Here is a 12,060-nt window from a genome sequence, read left to right on the forward strand (position 1 = left end):
TCTTGACATTGATATTAATAATTGGGTAAACACTCTGGATTTCCCCTGTCTCCCAGGGGAGGAAATCCCTCCCAATATCCCATCTAACCCCTCTTTCATTTAAAAAAAAATCCATCTCTCTCATTCCTATTCCTATTATATTATTCCAATAATAATATATATTATTATAATATTCCAATAGTTATATATATTATTATAGTCTTCCAATAATAATAATAATAATAATAATAATAATAATAATAATAATAATAATAATAATAATAATAATAATAATAATAATAATATGTGATACTATTCCAATAATAATATGTATTATTATGTTATTCCAATAATAATATATATTATTATATTATTCCAATAATAATATGTATTATTATATTATTCCAATAATAATTCCAAACCCTCATGTGGGCAGACACCCCAAGAGCTCCACACCAGCCATGCAGCACCGTGTCCCTAAAAGCCACCCACTAAAGGAACAGCCTAATTCCAGGGAAACAGCACCCAAACAGCTGAAAAATCCATTAAAACTCTATTTTTTTTTTTTGCCCTGAGCAGGCATCCTAAAGCCTCACCCAGAGGAGGAGATGCCTGGCCTGGTTTGTGGATGATTATTCCCCCAAACAAACCCACCAAGCTCCATTGCTCATCCTCACTGCTGACAGGCACGAAGGTTAATTGGTCACAATTGCATCCCCAAAGTCCCAGCCCAGAGAAGTGCCGGGAGCCAGAGGTAAATCACACAACTACCCACTTGCTGCCTCCAAGTTTAAATAAATAGAAATCCCAGGCTAATTAATATTTAGGAAATGCAAAAGTTGTCATCTTAAATCAGGCTGAAACACAATAATCACATTAAGTGCTTACTTCAGCAAAATAGCCCTGAAATGCAAAGTGTTGGTGAGTTATGAGAGTATTTATCCCCTTAATTGACTCCTGGCTCTGGCAGGACTCCATTACCCAGGAGTTAGGAGGAAATTTAATTCCAATCCTTGTGTCTGCACTCAAGGACTTCTGTTTGACTTGGGTTTATTTTCAGCTGCAGGACTGAAGGGCTGCATTTTTCCAGTTGCAATCCTGCTCAGTTGAGCAACAAATGTGACATTTCGTATTTCATCTGCTGACCTTCCGCTCATATCTGAGAAATTTTTCATCCTGCTCTCCTCCTGTTTCCCTTCCAGGTGTCCTTTAAGGCAAGAAGGAACTCGGTGTTTTAGCGGGCAGAGTCTGGTAGGAATTATTTAGACAAAGAAGGGGAATTCAGACACTTTTTTGTCCTGGGCTCATCGAGCAGCTTGGCTGCTGCTTGGGACCTGAATTTCTGCAGAATCGTGGAATATCCTGGGTTAAAAAGGGGCCTTGAGGCTCTTGGAACCCTGGGATAGTGGGAGATGTCCATATGCAGTCCCATGGCACTGGGTAATCTTTAAGCTCCCTTCCAACCCAAACCATTCCATGAAAAAGGAGAGTCCTCACTGCAGAGATGGAACATTTCCTACATCAGACCCTTCAGAACATCCTGAAGCCCTTTGGGACCTTTGAAATCCTCACCCTGTGGAATCCAAGAGCTCCCAGGCCAGCTCCCAGTGGATTTGTGTCATTCCCCTCCTGTGCGGCAGGGAGGGAAGGTGGCTGTGGAAAACCTCAAACAGGCTGAGATGAAAGGACTCTGGGCACCCACAGCTGCTTTGGAATCCAACCAGAATTTGTGTTCTCAGCAGCAAAAATGGAGATTTTTTAATATATATTTGTGTGTATATATATATATATACATATATATACATATATATATATATATATATATATATATATATATATATATATATATATATATATATATATATATATATTATGCAGGTGGAGCATGGCAAATCTCCCCCCAGGAATTCTGCTCTGCTTCTCCACCCTAATTATGGCCCTCTTGGCTCTGCTCTCCATGTAATGAGGTGATGGTTGAAGGGATTCCAGCTGCAATGGCCACCAAATTTCCTCCAAACACCTTTCCCTTAAATCCCTCCCCTCTCCCAGCCACTGAGATGCTGAAATTCCTGAATTTCCCCACAAGGAGCCGTTTGCCATCCCCGCGAAAGGACGTCACCAATCCTGTTGATGTTTATTGAAACTTTGCATCATCTCTGGCTTGGAGATGTATTTTTAGCTCTGTACTTCTCGAAATGTGAAAGTGTTGCTGGCCCCCAGTCAGGGAACAGCAGGGTTAATGCAGAGCCTGGAGGAGCTCTCCCATCTGTTCCAGCTTCCATCCAACCATGGAGTTTTACGAGAGCTCTCTAGGAGGGCTCCGAGTTCTCTGTTTTGTAGTATTCCCTAAAAAAAAAAAAAAAAAAAAAATGAGCTTGGAAAGCTGCCTGTGCCAAACAGGAGGAGGTGAAGTCTTGGAGGAGACAAAGGAACTTGGAATAATCATCAGATTTCTTTCACATTTTTCCAGGAATTCTGTTTGTTTTGATTGACGTTGAAATTAGAGACGGAACAGATGGAGCGAGGGTACAGCAGGATGAGCTGAGCCGAGGCTTTGACACTCTAATGAGGGATGAGGAGGCAGAAGCTGCTGATTGGGTTCTTCTTTGGAGCCTAATTTATGTTTTATTTGCCCTGATACTTCTGCCAACAGCAACAGATTCCTAACCAGGCTGGCCCTGGACCCCTGGAAGCGCCCGTGGTCAGGATGGATGGGACTCGGAGCAATCTGGGATGGTGGGAGGTGGATGGGATGGACTTTAAGGTCCCTTCCAACCCAAATAATTCCATTATTCCCTCCCTTATTGACACCCATGATCTCACCCCTTTCCAGCCCGTTTTTGTACCTCTCTGGTTCTTGTCAGTCGACCTCCAGCAATTGAAGAGGGAAATTAATTGGAACTTCCCAAAACCAGCTTTGGTTTGCTCCAAGGAGAAGGCCAGGGCCTTAGCAACCAACAATTTAATCGGGAAAAGGAATTCTATCTGCATTGAGAGAGGGAACATTTTTTCTTCGTGGAGAAAATCAATTTTTTTGTGGCTCCTTTTCTGCATGGGAACTCTGAGGTCCAGGCTCAGGAGAACAAATCCCTCCCACTCCACACGAAAAATGCATTTATTGAGGCTGCCCAGGTGTAACAGCACTCGTTGGTTTGATGGCCACAGCTGTCCATTTTTGATGGAAAATTTGTGCTGATTTCACGGTGGCTGCTTGGAGAAAAGTCACCACACGTTACGGTTGTTTCATAGCTGGGGGGCAAGTGGAGAAAATTATTTAATTAGGTCTCTGTAATAACAGCTCCATTTCCAAATGGCCGCCCATGTGTATTAGCAGGGAAGGATTTCAATTACTCTGTTTCCTTTAATTCTGGGATTTTAACACTGGTGGAGGCAGAGAAAGGCTGAGATCAAAAACCTAAACCGGGAACTCTTTGTCCACAGAATGTATTGAATATATTAAATTAACGTGTCCATGGATGCATGGAGCATTTCACACTTCATCTATCCCCCTGCAGCCACAGCCACGTGCAAAACCCAAGCCCAAACCAGAATGAAGGTTGGAATTCCAGATTCTCTAGAATTCCATCCCAGCCCCTCCCAGGCAGGAATTCCTTCCCAATATCCCATCTAACCCTGTCCCCTGGCAGTGGGAAACCATTCCCCCTTTTCCTACCCCAGGTCTGGACTCCACAACCCAAAATCCCTTCACGGAGTTCAAAGTTTCACATTTACAACACGAGAACATCGAAGCTGTTTTATTTAAGAATATGTGGAACCGGAATGCTGCACAGTTAATGAACATCCTGGTGGGAGGACACAGGAGGAACGAGGCAGGCCCAGGAGGAGTTAAACAGCACCTGAGCAGGTGGGGCAGCTCAGCCATGTGTGTCTGTGTGTGTTTCCCAGGCTCTAAAATCAGGATTTATTTTATTTTATGCCCCTGCAATGTGTCATTTTTTTATTGTTCGCTTCTCTTCCTGCGCTGTGTGTCTCTCTCTCTCTCCCCTCAGCTGGCTTTGTTGGGAGCTCTCTGTTCCTGACAGCCTTCCCCTGGGAGCAGCCGGTGCAGGGGAGACAGAGGTTGTGTTCTCTCCTCTCCAGTCTTTCCCTGGCTGTGTTTTCCCTGTCGGATGACGGATGTCACCGGGCTCCTGGTGGCAGCCCTCAGTGTCCTGGCACACCCTGAATTGCTGCCTGTCCTCTTTTGCCCCCCTTTCCCCCAGCTCTCCGCTCCTCACCGAGCAGTTTTCCACCTGGATGAGGGGAAATGCTCTCAGAATCTCTCATCAGAGGCAGAACCATCCCGGCATAATTGGAGGGACTGGAAAAGGATCATTTTGTGTTTCTTTTCTCCCCTAATTTACTGACAACTGTGGCAGCTGGGAGTGAGGGTTGAATCACCTCCCTGAGACTCCACGTTTCAATGATATTTTTATTATTTCCCATTAATCTGTCCAAGACAGGTGAGGAGGCTTTCAAAGTTCCACAGATGGAGCAGAACACCCAGGGGCCCGTGATTTTCAGTGGGAAACGAGCATTTAACTGCTCCTTTGTGCCTTTGAAAGCCTTCTCTGCTCAGGTTCTCCCCATGGTGGAACCAGCCCTGGTGTGGTTTAGTCCTTGTTACCTTAATTTGAGGAGAAAAATCCTTCCAAAGGTAACTTGATGTGGTTCATCCCCGTCCACGTGGGGAGGATGGTTCTGATCATCGAGGCTGTTTAATGTGCCCTGACAAAAGCATCACAAGACCCAAGAGTGGGAACCTGAAAGCAGCCAAGTTCAGGCCAGACGTGGAATTTATATTTTAAACAGTGTTGAGTTGTTAACCCTGGAAATAACTTGACAGATTCTCTCTCACCGAGTTAAATTGGTGGTGGCTGATGCTCGTTGCACGGGGGGACCGGACCAGACCCAGCCTCATCACGTTAATGATCCCAAAGTGATGCTGGATGTTTGGAGCTACAGAGCTTCTGGGGCAGGAGCTGGATCTTCCCTGTGCTGTTCTTTTGGACGAATCTGATTTTTCAGGGCTAATTAGGCTGTGCCTGAGACAGCACTTTAGTGCTTTGTGCAGACGGTGAAAGTTGAGGTCAAGTAGATCGAAAAGAGGTTGGACCGTGACGCAAGCATTTCCCGCTGCTGCTGTTATAAACACCAGAAAAAGCAGGATTATTACCAGATCTTGGGGGTTTTTTCAGATTTTTATGTGCCTCTTAAAGCATTTTCTGATGCCCTAAAAAGCAGCTGAACTTTGCTGAAACCCCTCCCATGCCGTAGAAGCGGAGTAAATCCAGCTGTGCTTGTTGTTCTCTGCATCGAGCGCAATGTCAGCCTCATTTCCTCCCTCTGCCTCAGCCCTTCTCCAGGGACATCTTTTGGGAAAATCACTTTGTGCTGCTCTGTGTGACACTCCAGACCTGCAGCCACCATGGCCAAATCATTATTTCAAGGACAAGGGGGGCTGAACTTGCCATTGACTTGAGACTCTGCTGGAATTTCACTGCCAGCCCCGGTCTTCAATAGGAACTTATCTCTGTGCCACTGCAGATTTTAATGGAATTCGTGTCACAGCAATAATAGGGTCAGGCTCAGCCTGTCCCAGCACTGCCAGCAAGGTTTAGTTTATTTAGTTTTATTTTCACAGCCACCAAACTCTTAAATAGAGTTTATCTGATGGGACCTCCACGGGGAAGGTGATGGCGCCTTGGAAAGGGAAACTAAAGTCAGGTTCCTACAAGAAAACTCCCATCACAGTCCCCTGTTAGTCCCAGCCTCAGCAGAAAAGTGGGAATTTGGTGAGTGGTGAAACACAGAAACACGTTGGTCCTGGCTTTGCTGCTGGCAGCAGGTCAGAGTTTTCCAGGGGGATTCACCCAGGGGTGAGAGCTGCCTCTGAACTGAATGAATCATGGAATCATTAAGGGTGGAAAAGACTTTTAGGATCCCTGGAAGTGTTCAAGGTTGGATGCCTTTGGAGCAACCTGGCGGAGTGGGAGCTGTCCTTGCCCACGGCAGAGGGTGGAACTGGGTGATCTTTAAGGTCCCTTCCAGCCCAAACTATTCCATGATTCCATTCTATGAAATGATGGCTGACCCTCTGTCCCGCTTAGTTCAAATGTTATTTGTCTTAACTGCTTTTTTTTGTTCTTTTTCCTTGGTGTTGTGTACGAAATTGTCAGCGTCTGTTTGTACACTTTGCATGCCTGGCCTCAGGCCAGGAAGAAGCTTCTGGTCCCTCCTGAGCTCATATCTTTAAATTTGCAAGGAGGAACAAACCCTCCAAGGAATCCCCCCACGGTCGGCGAGTGCCTGGGGCTGTTTACTGTGACAAATGGATTTGTGCAGCACATCCTGGCACTCGGCTCCCCGCGGACACCGCGGCAGCAAAAGGGGGGAGAAACCATTTCCAAGTCCTCAGATATTCCCTCCTGCAGCACCTGGCTGTGCTTTGAGAGACAAAAGGTGCGCGAGAGGTCACGGAGCTGCTGCAGCTCAATTGAAGATGTTTTTGTCAGTTGATTGAGGGGAGGTTTCAAACCTCCAGCATCAAAAAGGCACCGCTTAGACAGGATGGAACGGGCGGAAGTGGATGTGGGCAGCTTTGGGAATATTTGCAGGATCGGGGGTGCTGTTTTGCTGTTTGTTGGGTTGGGTTGGAAAGAGTGGTTGGGTTGGAAGGAATGGATGGGTTGGAAAAGTGATTGGGTTGGAAAGGGTGGAAAGAATGGATGGATTGGAAAGATTGGATGGGTTGGTAAGGATGGTTGGAAAGAATGGATGGGTTGCTAATGATGGTTGGGTTGAGTCGGAAAGGATGGCTGGATTGGAGACACTGGTTCAGCTGGAAAGGACTGTTGGATTGCAAAGGGCGGTTGGACTGGAATGGGGGATGAGGTTGGTCAAAAAGGCACCAGTTAGACAGGATGGAACGGGCAGAAGTGAATGTGGGCAGCTTTGGGAATATTTGCAGGATCGGGGGCACTGTTTTGCTGTTTGTTGGGTTGGGTTGGAAAGATTGGTTGGGTTGGAAGGAATGGATGGGTTGGAAAAGTGATTGGGTTGGAAAGGGTGGTTGGGTTGGAAAAGGTGATTGGTTGGAATGGGCAGTTGGGTTGAAGAGGGTGGTTAGGTTGGGAAGAATGGATGGGTTGCTAATGATGGCTGAGTTGGAAATATTGGGTTGCGTAAGAAAGATTGGTTGGGTTGGAAAGAATAAATGGGTTGGAAAAGTGATTGGGTTGGAAAGAATGGATGGGTTGGATGTGACATCTTTGCAGTGACGTGGGAGGGTCTCTCCTCCTGTCTGACCTTCTCCTCCCGCCTGGATCATCTGAACCCCTCCAAACTCTGCCAGGCTCTGTGCGCTGAGCAGAAGCTGGGGTTTGATAAAGCCCGAGTGCCTCTGGGTGGGACACCAAGGCAGAGCCAAGGCACGTCATGAACCACGTTTGCCCAGGAGGAGACTCTCAGTGGGCTTTGATTAACAACAACTCCTGGTGCCGCTGATATCTCTCATCCAAGGATATGCAAATATTCACTGATTGAGAAATTCCCCGCACTCGCCGCCGTGGCAACTCCTTGTTTGATTTTGCGTCAGTGCAAGAACCTCTGAAGGTCACATCTCAGCAGCTCCAGACTTGAGGGAATGTTCTGCACATCAAAGAGAGGAACCTGAGTGGCTGGGAGAGAAAAACACCGGCCTGGAAATGCCAGAATGGAGAGGGAAGGGAAGGGAAGGGAAGGGAAGGGAAGGGAAGGGAAGGGAAGGGAAGGGAAGGGAAGGGAAGGGAAGGGAAGGGAAGGGAAGGGAAGGGAAGGGAAGGGAAGGGAAGGGAAGGGAAGGGAAGGGAAGGGAAGGGAAGGGAAGGGAAGGGAAGGGAAGGGAAGGGAAGGGAAGGGAAGGGAAGGGAAGGGAAGGGAAGGGAAGGGAAGGGAAGGGAAGGGAAGGGAAGGGAAGGGAAGGGAAGGGAAGGGAAGGGAAGGGAAGGGAAGGGAAGGGAAGGGACCCTCTGGAGCTGTTAATCCAGGAAGTGTGAAGGAATAGGAATGATGATAAGAGGTTCTTACAGCAATGAAGATGAAGGAATAGACAGACCCTCTGTACATGTTGAGACCGACAAAACTGACACAAACAGGCAAACTGATTAAAAAAAAAAAAAAGTGAAGATTTCGTGGAAAGTCAGTGTAGTGGCACACTGGGAACAGAACTGATGTGTTCCCATCTGGAATTCCCATATTTTAAAGCCAAGCCCAACCTTTTAGGACCAGGTCTCCCAGCTGGTGTGAGCTGCTGTACATGAAGCAATGTCAAATTACGCTTGCTGCAGATCTCTTGATCGGGATCTACGGTGGTAATTTTTCACGCTCACCATTCATATTTGGGGAATAATTAACTATTCGTGGTTCCTATAAAGAATATTGTCAAGCATTTAATGGCTCATTGAGTTCAGCAGGATTTCGAGCTTCTCTCTTACGATTTCCACAGAACGGTTATTGTGATTTGTGACTCGGAGTGAGCTGTGAGCAGACCAGGAGCATTTCTGTTTTTACCCTGTGACAAATGGCCTTTAATTGGCTTTACACGGGTTTTGCTTGGTGAGATGAGGCAGATGAAGGGAGGAGATACAGTGGAGTTATTTTAAAAAATATAAAAGAGGTGGTTTTGTCCTGTCGGGTGTTCCACGGGTGCTTTTCAACTTTATCAGCAAGGTTGAGTATTAAAAATTAATTCCCGCACGTGTTAGACCACTGGTTTTGCATCTTCCTTCATGAAGATGTTTGAGTCAAGGTCTTCAGCCTGGTTTGAACGCTCTGGAAGTGTTTAAAAAATGCGTGGATGTGGCATTTGTTTATCTGGTTTGGCTGGGAGAAGATTTGGGCTCCGTGACCTTAGAGGGCTTTTCCAATGATTTAATGATAATGTGATTTTGTACCAAAAAAAAAATCCCTCCAGGTTCTGCCTAACTCAGCTTGTTGGCTGTTGAATATTTCTGAAAATGTTCATTATTCCAGTGAGAAGTGTGGACTGTCTGGAGTGAATAATCCCAGCTGTGGCTGCAATGGCCTGGGGTGCTCCTGGAATGATTAATTGTTCAAGTAAGTCTTTGTAACTCACTGCTCTGCATTTATTTCCAGGGGGAAAAAAAAAAGCATTTTTGAGAGAGTAAATTTCGCCTTTCTTAAGGTACAGGTTCCTGCGCTGGGGAATCCTCCCAGAATCTGCTCTGTGTGAGGGTCTGAGAGTGGCCAAGAGGGGCGAGGGGCATTTTTTGATCTGCTGATATTCCTTATCCCTCATATTTTCACAAGATTTGGCGTGTGGGCCACAAGATGCTCAGAGCTGAGGCTGACCAGGATGACAGAGAGAAGGAGCAAGGGACTCTTTGAGATTAATCCAGTTTACGGAAAATTTTAGGGTTTTGCCACCCGCACGGAGCTGTGGCTTTAAACCAGAAGAGAGAAGGTTTAGACTAAAAATTGGGAAAAATTTCTTCCCTGTGAGGGTGGGGAGGAGCTGGGATGGAATTCCCTGGGATAATGGGAGGTGTCCCTGCCCATGGCAGTGGAGTTGGTCTTTAAGGTCATTTCCAACCCAAACCATGCTGGGATTTTATTACAATCTTTAAAGAGAGAATGGGGGGAATTGAGAGCCTGGAAGTGTTATTGGGGATGGAAAAGCTGGAATTGGGTATGTGAGAGGCTGGGAGGGATTGCCAGCAGGAATTCCTCCTAATCCCCTGATCCATGGCTGCAATTTCCCAGTTTCTCATCCCCCTCTGTTGCGGATGAAGGAACTGCACCCAACTCCCTTTGGCTCCTCGGGGTCTCAGCTCGGTGAGGTGTGGAGCATTAAATAATTCAGGGTCCTCAGCATCTGCACTGAGTGCTCACAGCATTCCAACGAGCCTGTGCCGAGGGATCAGGGGGAAAAAAAAAAAAACAATTTCCCAAAGTAGATTTTTGGCAATGGATCTGCTAAATCTTGAACAACTTTCTCGTGCTGAATGGTGAAGCCAATTTGCAAATTCCTGGCGTGGAGGTGATTTCCTTGGGCCATCGTCACCTGCTGCCAACGAGGGAATAAAAAAACCCCAGAGGGGGAAAAAAAAAACCCTCATGGAAATATTCTTATTGATGTTCTGGCTTTGCTGAGGGAGGAGAGGAGCTGAGGTGTGTGGAGGTGGGAAGTTTATCTGGGTGAAAAGACAAGGGAGAGGTGTCCTCCCCGACATTTTACACTCTGATTTTGGAGCCAGGCTCATGCGGTGATGGAATTGTAAAACCAAGGTTTTGGATCAGGATTTACTTTGGCTTTATGGTCCCTCTCTCTCTCATGCCCACAAATAAATGAAATGTGTTTCCTTATTCCCCTCAACAATTAATAAAAGAAGCCCAGAAGCTTAAAAACCAGAGATGTAACTGATAAAGGGCTCATGTTTATCTTCCATCTGCCCAAAATCCCCAAGGGAGCTGGTGCCTGATCCAACCTGTCCTGCAGGTCTGGTATCCAGGCTGCAGATTTACTGAGAGCCTTCAGCTGGTGGCTGATTCCTGGGTGGCAGCAGAGCCTCCCCCTCGCCCTGTTTTCAGTCTCTGCCAGGAATAAGCAGGTTTTGGGTTTAGTTTTATTTCTTTTTCCTGCTTCGTTCTTTTTCTTTTTTTTTTTTTTTTTTTTTCCCTCATCAGTCACTGCAGAGGCCCTGGTGGGGGCTGCCCTGACAAAAACACTGCACTGACATCGATTTCCTTGATGCTTGAGGATGCAGAAAATAGGAGAGACACGTTTTCCTACAATATTGAAAAGCCTCTTCAGCCCAAAGGCACAGAGCCCAGTGGTGGGGGCCCTTCTGGGTTAGGCTGGGAGGGAAAGCATCTCACCCAGCTGGGCAGAGCTGAGCCTCAGTGGCTTTTCCTGTCTCCTTTTGCCTTCACAGGATCACAGAACCCCCAAATTGTTTGGCTTGGAAGGACCTTAAAATCCTCTCAATTCTCTCATGCCATGGCAGGGACCCTTCCCACTGTCCCTGGCACTTCCAGGGATCCAGGGGCAGCCACAGCTCCTCTGGGAATTCCATCCCAGCCCCTCCGCACCCTCACAGGGAAGAATTTCTTCCCAATATCCCATCTCTGCCTTCCCTCTGGCAGTGGGAAGCCATTCCCTCTTGCCCACTTTGATTTCCCCCTTGCCCACTTTGATTTCCCCCTTCCCACTTAGATTTTCCCTTCCCCACTTTGGTTTCCCTTTCCCCACTTTGGTTTCCCCCTTCCCAACTTTCATTTCCCCCTTTTCCACTTTGGTTTCCCCTTCCCCATTTTGATTTCCCCCTTCCCAACTTTGACTTCCCCCTTTTCCATTTTGGTTTCCCCTTTCCCACTTTGGTTTCCCCCTTTGTCCCCTTTGATCTTCCCCTCCTTCTCACTCCCACTCCCAAACTGGCTCCCCACAAAAATCCCATCACCTGGGCTGGGTGCCAGCTCGTACAGAAATTAAACTCTTCATTTTGGGGTTCATGGCTGTGTCTCAGTGCAAACCTGCTTTAAATTTCCCCCAAATGTTCCTCGGCACCATCAGAAAATCTCCTTCCTCCCCAAAGGTGAGTGTGCTGCTCCCCTGCCCCAGCGGTGCAGTTGGGCTCTGATAATGCAGAATTCAGGATTTTTTAAAGCACAGAGTTGGTTGGGGTTTTTTATTTTTTGGTTGAATTCCATGGGCACAGCAGAGCTGCTCAGAGAAAATCCAATCCATCTCCTGTGAAATGAACTCAGTCATCCTTCGGTTTATTGAGTGAGAGGGAATACAAAACAAATCCACAAATGTCAAAAGCGGTCTGCGAGGGATCACTCCACTCCTTTCTCCATTTGTTTCCCTGATTAAAATGATTTTTAACTGATTCCCCTCTTAATTTTATACAACAAAATATAAATTCACTTGAATATCCTCCACAGCCCCCCTGCCAAAGTTTGCGCTTGGTCAAATTTCCTGGAAAGAGGGGAGGGAATGACTGGGAGGGACTTGGCTGAGTCACCTCTGGAGCACCACGGAAATCTCTTTGCTGGATCTGCAGGAACGTGACCAGGAAA

Source organism: Molothrus ater, chromosome 28 (genome assembly GCF_012460135.2).
Source record: "Molothrus ater isolate BHLD 08-10-18 breed brown headed cowbird chromosome 28, BPBGC_Mater_1.1, whole genome shotgun sequence".
Lineage (NCBI taxonomy): Eukaryota > Metazoa > Chordata > Aves > Passeriformes > Icteridae > Molothrus > Molothrus ater.